The following is a 19,099-nucleotide window of genomic DNA, read 5'->3' on the forward strand; positions in this document are numbered from 1 at the left end:
ATGAAAACATTGTACTAAAAACTAATCCATTCTTGTTGTTGTTCTTTCTCGCGTATATATATATATATATATATATATATATATGCATATATACATACGTATATGTACATATTACATCTATACATACATTATATATATATATATATGTATATATATATCTATATATAATATATATATATATATATATATTATATATATATATATAGATATATATATATACATACATATATATGCATATGTGGGCACAGGACGTCATGAAACGTGTACAATAAAAAAAATACGAAATACGAGTATTTCGAGCATTTAACAACAATATACGCTTTCGATAAAAAGCAAATTAAATAAGATTTGGGATTTTGCGGAGGGTCAAAATTGGTAACACAAACAGGACAGTGAAAACAAACAGAAAGGGCTGCTAAGCCTAAACGAGGTTATATAATATACATACATATATATATATGATAGGAAAAATTTTCAGTGGTCAATAAAATCAGCTTACCTCTGCTAGGCCAGCAAAATTAATGATGATTAATATGATTCCAAGGTTTCGAATTTAGCGCCAAACAGTGCCTGATTCGTTTCAGTCATAATCTGCCAAATAACGACTACTGAAATTTGCCCCACCCTGCCTGCAAATTCGTTCGAAGTGATCAAACACTATTTGGACAAACGAAATATGTGAAATTATTTTGTAAGTAAATATGAGAGTCATAGAATTATCAAAGTGCCATCACAAGCGAATACCAGCCGTACAGGAAAATTAATAAAATATACATACATACATACATACATACATTATGGCTGCCCCCTCGTTATCGAGTATGGCCATAGCACGAAGCTTAACTGTTACTGGTGCTGTGATCGAATGTGACTTTTTAGCCCAGCTAAAGATCAACAATGTACAGAATTGGCAACTAATACCTTTACCGGTAATATCTGTAGTTGTAACTGGGCTTCATGTACATTTGCATGTCGTTTAAGTCCTCCTGCCGAATTACATACATACATACATACATGCATGCATACATATATATATATATATATATATATATTATATATATATATATACACACAAGGGTACCACATGACTACCTACATCGCTAAAAGTAGAAGTCAAAAATACTTCTGTGTTACGGAATAGTCTTATATACCGTATGGATAGTGTTATAACCCCATACAAAACGTTTTTTCTAAATTTTAAGCCCCCAAAATTAGGGTTGTTCCTTATGCACGCGGGTTTCTTATTTACGTTAAAATATGGTATATATGTATGTTCCATTAATGTGCCCGTACGGCTCGAATTTGCTTGCCAATGGTGATAATATATTGATAATACTATCGTTCTCATATTTACTTTTATATATATAAGGTTAAACCAGAAAAATGGCTGTGACAACCAGCCAAGTAAACCATGGTGGGAATTGAGCTCAGAACACAAAGAATCGGAACAAACAACGCGTTGCACTCGGTCTGACGTCCACCACTGTCACTGGTCTCGTAGAGGTTGGAAAGAACATGAGTACAGCTTTTCCTTAGAACTAACATATGTAGGAGTAGTTGTGTGGTAAGTAGCTTACTTACCAACCACATGGCCCCGGGTTCAGTCCCACTGTGTGGCACCTTGGGCAAGTGTCTTCTCCTATAGCCTCGGGCCGACTAAAGTCTTGTGAGTGGATTTGGTCGACGGAAACTGAAAGAAGCCCGTCGTATATATGTATATATATGCATGTGTGTGTATATGTTTGTGTGTCTGTGTTTGTCCCCCCAACATCACTTGACAAGCGATGCTGGTGTGCTTACGTCCCCGTAACTTAGCGGTTCGGCAAAAGAGACCGATAGAATAAGTACTAGGCTTACAAAGAATAAGTCCTGGGGTTGATTTGCTCGACTAAAGGCGGTGCTCCAGCATGGTCACAGTCAAATGACTGAAACAAGTAAAAGAGTTATCCGATGTATCTTTGCGCGTTTGAAGACTATAACGTTTTAGAAACATTTGGTTTCTATTTCTAACAGGAAAAGCGACCACATAGAGATTACTCGATGACGCTCATCAGTGATCACGTAAACTTCTGCCGTGTATTGATTAAAAGAACTAGATGTCACTTTAATGAAACTGTTCTGTTATCTGGAATCATTGTGTTGGAAACTAATGTCAGATGAATTAACGAAAGTACGTTGTTTTGATCTTCCGTGAAAATATTTTCTATTTTATGTAAAACCAGTAAAAAGTTCGAGTACGAAAGAGAAAAAGAAAAAAAGTTTATGATTGAATTCCAAGTTATATAAACGATTTGTCTTTCACTTCAGATGTTTAATGTTGCTTTTATTATAGGAACCTACCGTCTCTGCTCACTGACTGACCTGACATCTGTTGATGATGTTAAATTATTTTACGTCCATTTCAGATTTTAAATTTTAAGAGATTGAACAATGGTATGCTGTGATAGTCGTATCTTTCCAAAACACATAATACTCGTTCAGAAGCGTTAGCGCGTCAGGCAAAACGTTTGACGGCATTGCTTACATCTTTACGTATTGAGTTGAAACTCCATCGAAGTCGGCTTAGCCCTTCACTATTGATAAAAATAAAAGTATCTGTTGTCACTGGGGTCAGTGTACTAAATTCTTTGCCCCAATGGTTACATGAATTTCTATTGTGCATTGTTTAAAAGAACTTCATTACACTTTAATGTAACTGTTCTGTAGTTTGGATTCGATGTACTGGAAATTAATGTCAGATGAAATGAATTAATGAAATTTCGTTGTTTTGATCTTCCGTGAAGAATATTTTCTATTTTCTGTAAAAGGAGAGAAAAGTTCAATAAAGAAAGAGATAAAATAAATAGTATGGTCGAATTCTAAAGTATTATTAATGGTTGTTTTTTTTCTCTTTCTTCACGACTTTAATATTTCTTTTGGTCTCTCTCAAACTATGCTACCACGTTTACCGTGATTCGTTTAAGGTGCTCGTTGTAGTATCGAACCAGGTACCCTATCGTCGCGAAGCTAAAATAGATACAAAATGTATTACAGTATTCAGGATCTAACGAAGAGGTTTCTGCTTGATCAATCACCAGCCAGAAATAGCATCAAGGTTCGTTGAACTATACATTACTTTAGTCATAATATTTTCTACTATAGTCACAAGGCCTGAAATTTGATAGGAGGGGACTGGTTGATTACATCGACCCCTGTGAAGGCAAAGTTGAAGACCCCTGAAAGGCAAAGTTAACCTCGGCGGAATTTGAACTCAGATCGTAAAGACGGACGAAACGCCGCTAAGCATTTTTCCCGGCATTCTAACGATTCCGCCAGATCGCCGCCTTAATCGCTTTAGCCATAATAATAATAAGCATACATTGAGAAGAACACATTAGATGTAGATATAAAGGCGATGTTTAATAGTTACACGTGGAACGTTTTTGATCTTAGGTCTGTTCAAACCAATCTTACCTGAGGCTAAAACACACTAACATGAGTCTTACGATATTTAATTTTTATAGCAGAACTATGACCAAAGGTGTTTCAACCATAGCTATTCTGTATCTTTTTTAAAAACTGTAGTAATTAGAGTGAATTTAGCTACTATTCCTAGCATTTGGAATGATCACGTTAAGGGTCTCTCGTTGAATCCTGGCTTTTTTTCTGCCTTTTATTTTTACTTGTTTCAGTCATTGGGCTGCGGCCATGCTGGAGTTCCCCTTGAAGGGTTTAGTTGAATTACTTTCAGTATTCATTTTTTAAATCTGGTACATATTCCAATTTTATCGGTTTCTTTTACTGAACCGTTAAGCTATGGAGTCTTAATGACGTCGGAAGGTCGACTTGACTTTCTGGTGTAATTCCTCCTGAATCGATAAAAAGAGAACCATTAGAATATTGTGGTTAATTCAATCAACTAAGCCTTTCCCATAACAAAAAAGAAATCGACTTCAGTCGAATTTACACTGAAGACATGAAGAACGAGACTACAAAATGCTGTGAGTCTAATGCTGTCCAATTAAGAGAATAAGGCAGAAATTCGAAATGTAAATATGAAAGGATAACTGTGTAAGAAAAGTGAAACGTTTTCAGCCAGGAATTGAAAACCGTATCGTGTGTAACGAATTGCCGTGAAATCCTTGTTATGCGAAATCCATCACCGATTTACCTTCAATACTGGCTCTGTGCCTGATTAACAGAAAGCGTTTCGATAAATACAGCAACAAATACGAAAATTAATGATTTTTTAATATTTTAGTTATTGTTTCGTTTTGTTTCTGCTGCGGTTTTTTTTTGGTTTGTTTTGTTTTTGGTTTTGTTTTGTTTATTTATTTATTTATTTCGTTTTACATCAATAAAATGATTGCTAACGTTAATGATTTCTAACGTTAATAGCATCAAGAACAATAATAAATGATACGTTAATGAAAGTTATGATAGCAAATGCCAAAGGAGAAACCATTTAAGGAAATTGCTTTTGAATTTTGTTTTTATACCATAGTAATTATATACAAAAAGGAATATTATCTACAACAGAGAGAGAGAGAGAAGGTAGTGAGGTGGAGAGAGATGCCAAAGCTGACAGTGAAAAATAAATCTTCAAACGTGGTTGCATGGTTGACAAGAAATGAGGAGAAAAGCCTGTTACGATGTGAGCAAAGAGAACCCAAGCATATCTGTGTAGCATCAATACTATTCAGCACTGTCGTTCTGAGTTCAAATTCCGCCGAGGTCGACTCTACCTTTCATCCTTTCGAGGTCGATAAATTAAGTACCAGTTACGCACTGGGGTCGATATAACCGACTTAATCCGTTTGTCTGTCCTTGTTTGTCCTCTCTATATTTAGCCCCTTGTGGGTAGTAAAGAAATAACTATTCAGCACTGTTGGGGAGCGCGGTACTGCTGAAAGGTGCCGAAACTATATTGATCTCCAGTTAGTAGCAGTTGAAGGGTTTGTCCTTCTATGCAAGTTATCTATAAAGTACAAAATACAAATATCATTTTACTTTTATCCTTGACATACCTTTGTGCATTCGAGAGTTGTTGTTATGAAATAAAAGATAAAAGCCTTGATTATATTCGACTTTCTCATCCGCAATAGCCCTTCCAGGATTTACAAATTTGAATTAGCAGGTTTGGCCTTAGCTGGTCATCCAAATCTAATTACCTGTTCCGTTTTCTTCTTCCATTACCTGGCACCAATAAAAGTCCCTCTAAATGATTCTATGCAATGTAACTGTTCTTAAAACTAATGAAGCGCGGTATCTTCAAACGCTGTTATTATTGATATACAACAGAACAGGTGGTTTGCTCGGTAAGTGAGGAGAAATGTAGAGAGAAGATTGATTCGGTCAATGAATAATTTGATTTTTCTCATAACAAACAGATTTCATCGTACTAGAGCTGACTCTGTCAACCGATGTGAACTATGTCGATTTATGATCTGAGTTTAACTCTTGCAGAGGTCGACTTTCGCTTTTATCTTTCAAGTTTGAATCGATTAAACGCCAGTCATATACAGCGGTCAATTCATTTGTGGACTGCATAATTCTTCAACATATTTGTGAGTTTGTGTCAAAGCTAGATAGCATTATTATTGTTGTTGTCATTGTAATTGTAGTCACTATTGTTGTTGATGGTGGTGATACTGCTGCTGCTGTCTTCTTCTTCTTCTTCTTCTTCTTCTTCTTCTTCTTCTTCTTCTTCTTCTTCTTCTTCTTCTTCTTCTTCTTCTTCTTCTTCTTCTTCTTCTTCCAATCAGGACTCACGCCATCCGCCACAAGGAATAATCTCTAATTCGAGCCTACTCTACTAAGCTACTGAGAATGCGTGTGGCAACTTGAAGATCCGCCCACCACACGCGATAGACTGGCGGTTGCACGAGCGCGAAAGCTACGTTGTTATCCTCATTCCGTAAACGGTGGCTTTTAACGGGTGGAGAGCTGAACCATCCTGGGGTACAGAGGATTCGCAATCTAGTCTAGGGTCTGAACGTTTACCACACCATGGTTCCTCTGCTTTGTGGCAGAAGTTGGAAGAAAGAGTGAGAGAAAGTTGAAGTCAACAGCCACCCAATAAAACAATGAACTCGATTTCAATGTATCACTTCAATGTTGAAATTTTAAAAGCCTCGGTGGGGTTGGCTTTTCTCTCTCTCTCTCTGTCTCTCTGTCTCTGTCTCTGTCTCTCTCTCTCTCTTCTCTTCTCTTCTCTTTCACAAATTTTCTTCTTTTCGTGTTTTGAAAGACACAGCAATACATAATCGAAGTTATTGTAGTCTTCATAATCAATAAGACAAAATCGAAATATTGAAGTTTCAACCGAATAGATGAGACAATTGACATGGAAATCGAAATCTGCTTATCGCCTGGAATGCATTTCTGCATTGAAAATATGCATCAAATACCATTTTCATCTTAATTGAAAGTATTTTTCTTTCTTTCTCATCTAAAACATTGTCTGTACCAGTGGCTGCAAGCAATAATTAGATCGATCTCGAACGAGTTTTTCTTATACTGTTCTCCATTCATAATTTTGCCACATTTCATCTAACAGAGGATCGTTGGAATAGAGATGTCAAATATTTTTGAAGTCATTTTCGACAGAAACTCAACCGATATTTGTTATACAGTTCAATCGGTCAATCAAATCAATTAATTAGATCAATTAGTTAAAAAAAGCAATATTTATCTCAATGATGAAAGCTGGCACAAACTATAGAGCTTTCGTCTTGCAATATTTTCCACTATTTTCTTTCTTGTATTTCTTTGACCATCGTTTCACTGAACTCGAAGAATTTGGTACTAGTCAAGGAATGACGTTGATTTAATCTATCATACCCAACTCCCAGAACATATTCCAATGAAAGGTGTGACTTGGAAGAAACAGTAGGACTGTGAAATAAATGTCTTGCTAGATTTAGTTTTATACCTCCAAATCCTGTATTAGTTGTTGTTCACCCTTTTAGAATTGACTGACTCAATAGCTTTATAATCTCGTAAGCGACAATTAATAACGATAGAATCAATATTTATTTCGTTATTGCTCACAGGGGGCTAAACATAGAGGGGACAAACAAGGACAGACAAGGGGATTGAGTCGATTGTATTGACTGCAGTGCGTAACTGGTACTTATTTAATCGACCCCGAAAGGATGAAAGGCAAAGTCAGCCTAGGTGGAATTTGAACTCAGAACGTAATGGCAGACGAAATACCTATTCCTTTATTACCTACAAGGGGCTAAACACAGAGAGGACAAACAAGGACATACAAACGGATTAAGTCGATTATATCGACCCCAGTCCGTAACTGGTACTTAATTTATCGACCCCGAAAGGATGAAAGGCAAAGTCGACCAAAGGTGTATTAGAGCCGACCGAGGGTTAAACGTTCTCAACGGTTCTTTTTTCCTAGTTTGAAATCGAAACAGAAAAGAAACACAAAATATATTTAAAACAAAAACACGGAACTGAAGGATATGATGCAAACCTTCAACATTTTGACCACAAATGCAACTGATCGATTTAACCAGAGTAATTTTGTGAGATAATTTACTTACGCAAAATAATGTAATAGATTGCTTTCCTAGATTTTGGAAGATGAGGAAGTAATACGAAATGCAAAGCTTCACTTAAACGCCATAACCCATCTAATATATCCAAAATGAAATACTTAGCATTTATTCTATCTGCACACATTAGTTGGAAATAAATATTTAATATCATCTCTTAGCAGCAGAGCTAAAAGTTTCCAATTCATTGGAACTGAAACTAAATATGTCTTATTGATTCTGCCTTCAAGACATTCTCGGATAATTTGAAAGCTTGTACCTGATAAGCATTAGTACAAACATATTTTATTCTTCGTTGGGTGTAAGGTCAATTTTGTAGTGAAGAGAAACTAGAGCAAATTCTATCGATCTAAATATACTGGTTTCCTTTAGCCACCCCAGATGGTTCTTATTCGATTATTTTCTATTTTCGGTTTCAGCCAGAAGCTGCAACCATAGTGGGGCATCACCGTTACATGTATCTTAATTTTTTTTTTTTTTTTTTTGCTGGGTTTAGAGGAAGAGGTGATACCCAAACCCATTGCGGGTCCAACAAAACTAATGAGACCGATGCAGTTAATGTGCCGCTATGCTGCTCAAACAGTTGTGATCTGTTAATGGCTTTTAAGAACACCATATTTCGTTATGCGACCATAATATACCACAAAGTATATTAAATGGTTTTATGAATCAATATTGTGTTCTTCTGTGTTAGCAGTGCTATTACATCACTTGTTAAGGTCATCTCTACGGATTTCTAAAGAAAATCTCCAGAGGCGCAGGAGTGGCTGTGTGGTATGTAACTTGTTTACCAACCACATGGTTCTGGGTTCCTTTCCACTGCGTGGCACCTTGGGCAAGTGTCTTTTACTATAGCCTCGGGCCGACCAAAGCCTTGCGAGTGGATTTGGTAGACGGAAAAATTAAAGAAACCTGTCGCATATATATGGCTGTGTGGTAAATAGCTTGCTTACGAACCACATGGTTCCGTGTTCAGTCCCGCAGCGTGATACCTTGGGCAAGTGTCTTCTACTATAGCCTCGGGCCGACCAAAGCCTTGTGGGTGGATTTGGTAGACGGAAACTGAATGAAGCCCGTCGTATAGTATATATGCATATATATATATGTGTGTGTGTGTGTGTGTTTGTGTGTCTGTTTGTCCCCCCAACATCGCTTGACAACCAATGCTGGTGTGTTTACGTCCCCGTAACTTAGCGGTTCGGCAAAAGAGACCGATAAAATAAGTACTAGGCTTACAAAGAATAAGTCCTGGGGTGGATTTGCTCGACTAAAGGCGGTGCTCCAGCATGGCCACAGTCAAAAGACTGAAACAAGTAAAAGAGAGAGTAGATAGCCTTAACAAGTTGTGATATCAGCAAGAAAGACAAGGGGTTTTGGTGAACACTGTTCTTAGGAAGAAGGATCGGGTTATGTGGTCAGTGTGTGACTTGGGTTGTGTAGACACAAGATGAGTAATGAAAAGTGAAGATCGACTAAGAAATGCCTGAGTGGAAAAGGTACTAAACCAGCCAGTTCTGAGGAGTAGGGTAGTATTTTCGATTATATCGGTCTTTGGATATACTATTGATAGCTTAATGATCTCGTTGCTGTTGATTAAGCAAACATATAATCAAACTTGCTTCAGCCATGGCCAACCCATCCTTTTTTATATTTTATTGTATTTTATCTTTTCAAATTTGTAGGATACGCAATTTGATAAATTTTACAGAGTAGATTGTAGGCCAAAAGTCACGCACCAAAACATTTGACATTCTATTTATATTGCGCTGTTATTATTATTATTATTATTATTATTATTATTATTATTATTATTATTATTATTATTATCATTATTATTATTATTATTATTATTATTATTATTATTATTATTATTATTATTATTATTATTCACTTTGTTCATCATGTATTAGTGCGTGTTTAGTCATCATTATTTCATTCAATTTTAGAGAAACTGAAGCATGTCTTTGACAATACCGCAAGGTACTGAACTTATTTTGTGCCTGACTTTTGGCCCACCCTATATTTCTAGCATGTCGAACAATTACGTAGACGCTCTCTTTTTGACTTTGTAACTACTTCATTAAAAAGGGAGATGCAAAAAATCGACCCTAGAGATATTTGAGACTGCAATGCTTGAATTGAGGTATCTGGCTGCACATTCCAGCGAGGCGACTTTATCTAAAGTGCCTCCGGTATTTAAGACAGCACGGTATGAGTTGAGATATCTGGCTGTTATTTCCAGCAAGGCAAGTGACTACAAAGCGGTTCCCTCTTCGTTTTGTCATTAACGATAAATAACGCTGTTATTTTATTTCGTTTGTCCTAACCAGTCATCAACGACTTTAATATTTCCTAATGTAACATTTAAAAACAGATTAGCCAATGTACAAGGCTATAAACAGAGAAGGAAAGCAAAGATTTATGGGAAAATGATTCCACATAATCGATGATGTTGACAACCAGGTATCATTCGGAAAAATACAAAATTAATTGCAGTTTTGGGAATCAGAATAAAATGAAACATCAATTTTAGCAATTAGAAGAGTTTGGTTTCCAAGATGGCTGATTAAATACCCTCTAATAATTTGACGTATCTGCTTCGTGTCTGTTGAGGAAGCATTTTAGATTATCAGCTTTTGACAAGCGAGCTTATATTATAAAATTATAACTCTATAGCTCCTGTTATCATATATAACTCTATAGCTTCTGCTATCTTATATACAAATAGTTCTGATGCGAATACCATTAAACGTTGTAAAGTATAGGAAATATCGGTTTGTGTCTACTGAGAAAAGAATATACACGTATCATGCTAAACACAATTTAACGGGAATAAAATTTGATATCGTTTATAGATTTCTCTGTAAAACAGCCACAAAATAAAATTAAGCTTATTTCGTGGCTGTTTTACGATTAACTAGGTTAAATTCTTTGTCAGCTGATAACGCTGATGTAGAACAGCAGATTAAATGTTATTTCGAGCCCACGTTCAATGCTTAAGTAGTAGTGAAATATGTGTCTCCGAGTTCGAATCCTACCGAAACTTTCTTCTAATATTTTTTTACTTGTTTCAGTCATTGATCAGCGACCATGCTGTAGCACCGCCTTAAAGGGTTTAGTTAAACAAATCCGCAGGAGTGGCTGTGTGGTAAGTAGCTTGCTAACCAACCACATGGTTCCGGGTTCAGTCCCACTGCTTGGCATCTTGGGCAAGTGTCTTCTGCTATAGCCCCGGGCCGACCAGTGCCTTGTGAGTGGATTTGGTAGACGGAAACTGAAAGAAGCCTGTCGTATATATGTATATATACATATGTGTGTATATGTGTTTGTGTGTCTGTGTTTGTCCCACTAGCATTGCTTGACAACCGATGCTGGTGTGTTTACGTCCCCGTCACTTAGCGGTTCGGCATAAGAGACCGATAGCATAAGTAAAAGAGTAAAAGAGTAACCCTGGCAATTACCATCATCATCCTCATCAACATTATCATTATTATTATTATTATTATTATTATTAAGGCGCCGAGTTGGCAAAGTTGCTGGCACGCTGGAGGACTGCTTAGCGGCATTTCGTCCGTCGTTACATTCGTAGAATAATATATTTCTTCTAAACGTTCTTTTCCTATAGGTTCATTTATATATTAGAGATATTTTCTTAGTTCTCTTTAAATTCAGCCAATTCTAGATTGCTTTGATAACGATGTGTTAGCATATATTTATTTGACTTGCGTTTTATGTCTTTTATCTGAATCGAAATATATTGACACAGCAGAAACGATCGTCGGTAATATATCGTGTAATCACCAATTAAAGATGTAATTTCTCCGTTTCTATTCCTGCTGTTTCATGTATATTTTTTAACTTGTTCCAGTCATTAGACTGTGGCTATGCAGCATATATATATATATATATATATATATATATATATATATATTTATAAAGAGGATAATACCATTATTTAAAATAATGTTTTGTATGAATACATAACGTGGCTTAAGAGTCAGGTTTTGACTCCTATTTCTGGCATGGTGGTACCTCTCTGCTTCTCTTAATTATAATTATTATTATTATTATTATTATATAATTATATTTTATTACATATCTATCTATCTATCTATCTATCTATCTATCTATCTATCTATCTATCTATATACATACATATATATATATATATATATATATATATATATATATATATATATATATATATATATATATATATATATATATATATATATATATATATATATATATAGTTAAGCCAAACATGAACAAAGAGAAGACACAACAACGCAAGGACGTCTTTGTTGAAAGCATATAAAATATGGGAAGCAATGCTTGTCATCACCACCAACAGAGGAAACGAGAAAGGAATGGGTATTTCTGAAAAGATGCAGTTTTCATGCAGCATTCAAGCAAGCTGTCCTAAGACACACCACCAGTGTAGTGAACGGATAAAGGTTGGTCCTGCAATATCTATGGACGCGTATGTCAAGTGTAGAGCAAATTAGTCACAAGCTGAGTCGCAACTGTAAAGTATAAATTTGACTGAACGCACAGTGTTGTTAATAATGGTCAGCGATAGTCGTTCTCAGTCATAGATGAAAGTACGGCCATCATCTATGTATGTCTTTAATTATACATACAGTCATATATACGCACATATATACATAATATATATTTTTATGTATATCTATATCTATCTATATAGCTATCTATCAAAATAAGATACAAGGATATCCAGAGGTAATGCAGTACGATCGTTTCATGCAACTCCATTTAATTGAACAATGCAATCATTATATCAATTTAAAATACAGAGCAATCTTCAGCTGCACAAAGACATAAAATTTAATTAAATTATACACATTAGTATAATTATACCTAAAACCTCCGAGAAGTTAAGGAACTAGACAAAGAACATGCTACCTCACTCCAGTTTAGAAGTTACTCTAGAGTATGTCTTTGTGCAGCTGAAGATTGCTCTGCATTTTAAAGTAATGTAATGATTGCATTGTTCAATTAAATGGAATTGCTTGAAACGATCGTACTGCATTACCCCTGGATATCCTTGTTGCTTATTTTGATTTTAATCACCTAACTTTGAAATTGTATGGATAATACCGTACTAAATTCTGGTGCCTCAACTTAAGTACCATATTCATCGGAATCTATATAGCTATCAATCAATCAATCTATCTGTCTATCTGTCTATTTGTGTGTGGTGGGTGTGTGGTGTTGTATATATATATATATATATATATATATATATATATATATATATATATATATATATATCAAGGGTTGAACTGAAAGATCACAACAAAGAGAATATGGGGAAACTAGACGAAAACGAACGGACCGGAATTTTAGACAAAGACACGATAACACAATATTCGCATACACACACACACCACAGATATATATATATATATTATATATATATATATATATATATAATATATATATATATATAAAACGTTATTGGTGAATTGAGAAATGGAGCTGAACGCAGATTGAACAGAAAGTTTTTTATTTCATTCTACACGTGTTTCGAAAGGCACAAATTACCAAAATCCGATTGAATAATGGGACCATATTGTGTCTTTCTCTTCAGGAAGAAAAAAGGAAATCCGCTGGAAAAACAAAAACAGAACAGAGGCGGAGCAAAAGCAAATCGAACTATGCTCCTAAGAGCCCATGGCGAAACTGTTTATCAGTGTATGTTGAGAAACGGTGGCTGAAGAATTCAACGGGTCAGGCATCGGTCAATCATGTGGGTGAGGGTGTATAGATGTTCTTTGTGACCGAGCATAAAGTTCTGACTATTTAAGAATATTGGATGTTTTAAAGGGGCGAGAAAAAATCTACTTAGAGACGTGTGTGTGTGTATACTGTTCTATATATGTGTTGTGTTGGCGTAGAGGGTAGAAAAACATTTTGTGTACGTGTGTGCGTTGATCGTTCGGCTGTCATGTGGCTACTGCCGTGATAACCGTTGGGTGGCAGAAAGAAAAAAATATATATATATATTATGTGTGTGGGTGTTATGCCTGCCTTGTACCCCCGCTGGTGAAAAAACCAAGCCCCGTTTGTATTACAGGAGTAATTCCCCTTGCAGTGTTATCGAGATTCTTAAAGGCTATTTCGAATTTGTACCAAGGGCTATGGGTGCCGGTATTATTTATAAACGTAAAAAGCCAGATAGGTTCGCCGCCGGCATCGAAAACCGACTGTAAGAGCCCGTTTTCGGGACGTGAACAAGCGCCAGAAAGACTCAGTAAGCTAATATACTGAAGGATACGAACTTTAGGCGGAATGTCAATTTGTCGGTGGTCATTGATCAGTTGCAATGTGTCTGCCATATTTTGTTTGCCTGGTTAAACGGGCTCTTACATCGATGCCCATTGGCGCGTACACTTATGCTTTTAAATAGCGAATACCGGCACCAAGCTTGTAACAAATCGCTTTAAGATATCTGATTAACCACTGCGAATTTCCTGTAAGACAACACTGGTTTGCTTGAAAGGCAGGCTTAGATGAACATAAAACGATTTTTTTTTCTTCTGCCCCCAACGTTTCAAGGCAGTCCCATGACAGCCGATCAACGCACACACGTACACATGTTTCTACCCCTACGCCCATATTATACAGTATCACACACGTCTCTAAGTAGATTCTCGCCCCTTATTTCAATATTCCTTAAATTCAGAACTTTATCGGTCACAAAGAACATCTATCAACCCTCCCACATGATTGACGAATGCGACCCGTTGGATTCTTCAGACCGGTTATCCATACACTGATAAACAGTTTCGCCATGGGCTCTTAGAGCTGTTCGATTGCTTTTGCTCCGCCTGTTCTGTTTTTGTTTTCCAGCGGATTTCCTTTTTTCTTCCTAGAGAAAGACACAATATGGTCCAATTCATCGGATTTGGTAATTGGTGTTCGAAACACGTGTAGAATGAAATAAAACGATTTCTGTTCAATATGCGTTCAGCTCCATTTCTCAATACAATAATTTAATTTATTATATAAATATTGCAACGCCAGATGGTTATATCCAAACCGTGCGTTTACTGCTGTATTTGCTATAATATCGGTAAATTTGATAATCTACTACAAGATATTCATCTTTCTATTCACATAATATATATATATATATAATATATTATATATATATATATATATATATATATATATATATTGTGTATATATGAACAATGCCGACATCATTATATGAGATGTATATATTAGATAGGTCATTATAAGTGGATTGCTTTTGTAGTAATAAATTTTACGATATACGCCAACGCAGTGTTTCAAGTGAGTACTTCATCTTCTGTATCACACGCACACACACACGCACACACACGCACACACGCACACTCACACACACATACATTATAAATGCGTACTGTTCAATGGAATTATAATTATTCTACAATTCAATAAATGAAAGCCAAGGCACTTCTTCAGTGCTTTCTTCGACCTGGATTGGCCTGATGTTTTACAACTAATTGGTGAATTAATTAAAAGATACATCAAACAATGGTGGTAGTAGTTGATGTTCGAAAAGACGACTACACTTCAAAAATATAGAAAATTCTAATTTGCGAGATGCTTTGATGAAATTATTCATCTTTGCATCCTCTGCTACAAGGGTATCCAGAGGTAATGCAATACGATCTGCTACCACCTGTGTCATCTCTTGTGAAAGGTAAGAGAGTCCAGTTTGCTGGACATTGTTGTAGAGCTGAAAAAGAGGTAAATTTCTACTCTTCTCCTCTGGAAGCCATCTACTCGCAAACCAGGGGCGCACACTCTCCTACCCTGATGTAATCTCCAGGGATACAGGCATCCAGCAACAGGACCTCCGTAATGCCATGATGGACCGTGAAGTCTGGCGTAGCATGGTAAATTCCATTGTCTCGACCATGGTCGAACAATGATGATGATGATGCTACATTCATACCTATTCTGTTAGGGCAATATTCGGCGAACTGGCAGAATCGTTAGCACGCTGGGCGAAAACCTAAGCGGTTTTTCGCCCGTCGCTATGTTCTGAGTTCAAATTTCACCGAGGTCGACTATGCCTTTCATCCTTTCTGGGTCGATGTAATAGGCTTAACCCCTCCCACCACATTTCAGGCCTTGTAGCTTTAATAGAAAGATTTATTATTATTATTATTATTATTATTATTATTATTATTATTATCATTATTATTCAGTAGTTTTATTTTTATAGCGTGCTTTCACTTCACTACCGAGCGCAGCTCTGTGTGCCTTGGTTACATGCTGTGATTTGTTGTGATGCTCTGATGGTTACTGTATTGAAAGTGTTTTGCGTAGGATGTGTGCAGTTCCTAGTAGTGTAATTTTCTGTATGTTATATGTGTTTGTAAGTCCTGGTGTTTTTGTTATGTATTTGACAGAATATTTTTTTATCATGCCTAATGCACCTACTATGAATCAGTTTTTAGATTCCACATTCTAGTTACCTCTATTTCTAGGTCTTTGTATTCTAAAAGTTTCTCCATTTCTTTTATAGACACGTTGTCATCTGCTGGTATTGATACATCAATTAGAAAGCATTTTTTTCCTTCATGATCTCTGTTAACTATATCTGGCTGTTGGCCTTAATTTCTCTATCTGTGTGTATTCTCGTTTTCTGTGACCTTTTCTGGTGTGTGCCTATACCATCTTTTTTTTGTTGTTATTCCATAATGTTGGCATAGCTTCCAGTGTATGTAGGTCCCAACTCTGTCGTGTCTGTAAATATATTCCTTCTTAGCCAGGACTGGGCAGCCAGAGATAATATGATTTATTGTTTCTTGTCCATCTCCACATATTCTGCGGTTACTTGAAATATTTCTTTTCATTACATGTTTTTGGTAATTCCTGGTGGGGAGGCTTTGGTCTTGTGCTGCAATTAAAAATCCCCCTGTCTCTGCTTTGAGTCCTGAGCTTCTCAACCATTGCTGGGATTTTTCTTTGTCTATTTCTTTTGCATTTAGTTTAGTCCAGTACTTGCCATGAAGGGGCTTTTCTTGCCATCGCTTTATCATCGTCCGTTACTGTTCTAGTTTTAGTTTTGATTTCATTTGTTTTATAGCTTTTGTTGTGTTTTCTTCTTCTTCTTCTTCTTCTTCTTCTTCTTCTTCGTCTTCTTCTTCTTCTTCTTCTTCTTCTTCTTCTTCTTCTTCTTCTTCTTCTTCATATTTGTTAGGTGGTATGATTTCTTGTTTGTATTTGCCAGCTTCCTTAAATACTGAGAACAGTTTTTTGTTTTGCTCGTGTTTTGCCGCTAATTGTATCAGTTTTCCTTGCTTTTGACGTAGGTATTTTTGCAGTCCTGTGGTAGTCATTTTATAATAGTTTTCCAGCTGTATAAGGCCTCTACCATCTTCTATACGTTGTATATATAGCCTTTCTATGTCAGATTTTGGGTGATGCGTCCTAGATCCTGTCATTATTTTTCTTGTTTTCCTATCTATTTTGGTTAGTTCATTTAGCGTCCAGTTAAGGATATTGTAGCTGTAACTTATAACTGGGTCGGCTAAAGTGTTAATTCCTATTATCTTGTTTTTAGCATTGAGCTCTGTTTTTAGTATTGATCTAATTCATCTATAGTATTCTTTCTTTATTTTCTCTTTCATTTGTGTATGTTGTGTCTTATCTAGTTCATGGATTCCTAAATATTTGTAAGTTTGGCTTTGGTCTAATTCTCTTATTTCATTGGCCTTATCTAGTGTGATGTTGCTACTATTAACTAGTTTTCCTCTTTTCTGGGTTACTTTGGCACATTTTTCTAATCCAAATTTCATATCTATTTCTTTGGTAAATCCATGAACTGTCTATAGTAGTGTTTCCAGCTGTTTGTCATTTGTAGCGTATAGTTTTAGGTCATCCATATATAAAAGGTGGCTGATCGTTTTGCCGTAACATTTATATCCGCATCCAGTTCTATTTAGCATATCATATAGAGATGACAGTGCAAAGCAGAAAAGGAGTGGAGAGAGTGTGTCTCCCTGGAATATTCCTCTTCTAATGGGGATGGCTTTGGTTTTCACGAGTCCCTCTTTTATTTGGAGCTGTAGAACTGTTTGCCATTTATTCATAGAGTGTCCTATGTATTTTATAATTGTTGGTGCTATTATTATTATTATTATTGTTGTTGTAGTTGTTGTTGTTGTTGTTGTCTGAGAGAGCAGTGCATGCCATCAAAGTGACACTGGGGTAAAATATACAATGCTCAATATACCTGTCATGACTGCCCGTCTTATAAGGGTACACCAGGCACATGCATCACAACCATATGAGTGCGACATGGTGATCTCATATCAAGATAAACAGCGCATAACCTTGCAGGTGGGGGCTCAGTTAGAAGTTTCTTCAGGTCAAGTAGTCCATACCGCTCAACAGGTTCTTGAATAAGCGTTGTCTAAGGATGTTGAACGAAACACTTATGTTTTCTGAGGTGAATTATCCGAACACCAAAGAATTCTTCTCAATACATGACTATGATGCTCCCTCAATACTTCTGCTCATGATCAGAGATGCACATATCATCAACCACAAAAGGGCATGCTCAACTGGTTAAGGTCAAACTACTGACAAGCTAATCTGTGGTATTGAGCAGAATTCTTGCTGTAGCATCTCTTTTATACCAAGATAAAACAATGTACATGATAACACTTCCAGTCAGTTAAGAGCAGAATCCATGAGAGCCACTGCTTGTAGCTTTATTATCATTATTATCATTATTATTATTATTATATTATTATTATTATTATATTATTATTATTATTATTATTATCATCATCATCATCATCATCACCATCATCATCATCATCATCATCATCATCATCATCATCATCATCATCATTATTATTATTATTATTATCATCATCATCATCATTATTATTATTATTATTATTATTATTATTATTATTATTATTATTATTATTATTATTGCCATCTGAGCACTGGGGTCGATGTAACCGACTAGCCCTTTCCCCTGAAATTTCAGGCCTTGTGCACACGATAGAAAGGATTATTTGGGAGAATCGTTTGGGAGTCGGGAAAATACGTCCCGGGTCTCTATATTCCGAGTTCAAATCACGCCATGGTCAACTTTGTCTTTCTTCCTGTCAGGGTCGATAGAATAAAGTGACAGTGAATTACCAGAGCTAATGGTGTCGACTGAACCATAACTCTCGAAATTACTGGCTTTGTGCCTAAATTAGAAATTGGAACGGCACAAAGAAGATGACCATGGCTGCTGTGCAAAGACAACACATGAATTCTTGAAGCGTTCTATATGTTTCGTACTTGTAATTCACAAGTTCAACCTTAACACACAATGTGTCCCGCTGATACGCATGTCTGTGGAATACTCGACCACTGAGATGTTAATCTAAGACTAGGTTAGTCAGTTGATCGATCAACTGAATCCTCATTGTCCAATGACGGAGATCCATCACCATCACCATCTGTATCATTACCATCACCACCACCACGATCACCACCGCCGCCCACAACCACTA

General features: G+C 36.2%; 1 pseudogene; it reads left to right on the forward strand.

Moving 5' to 3' along the window:
- Window positions 1–18,780: 18,780 nt before the first annotated feature.
- Window positions 18,781–18,879, forward strand: LOC115215982 (annotated as a pseudogene).
- Window positions 18,880–19,099: the final 220 nt, after the last annotated feature.

The sequence above is a fragment of the Octopus sinensis genome, linkage group LG9, assembly GCF_006345805.1.
Source record: "Octopus sinensis linkage group LG9, ASM634580v1, whole genome shotgun sequence".
NCBI classification, from domain to species: Eukaryota; Metazoa; Mollusca; class Cephalopoda; order Octopoda; family Octopodidae; genus Octopus; species Octopus sinensis.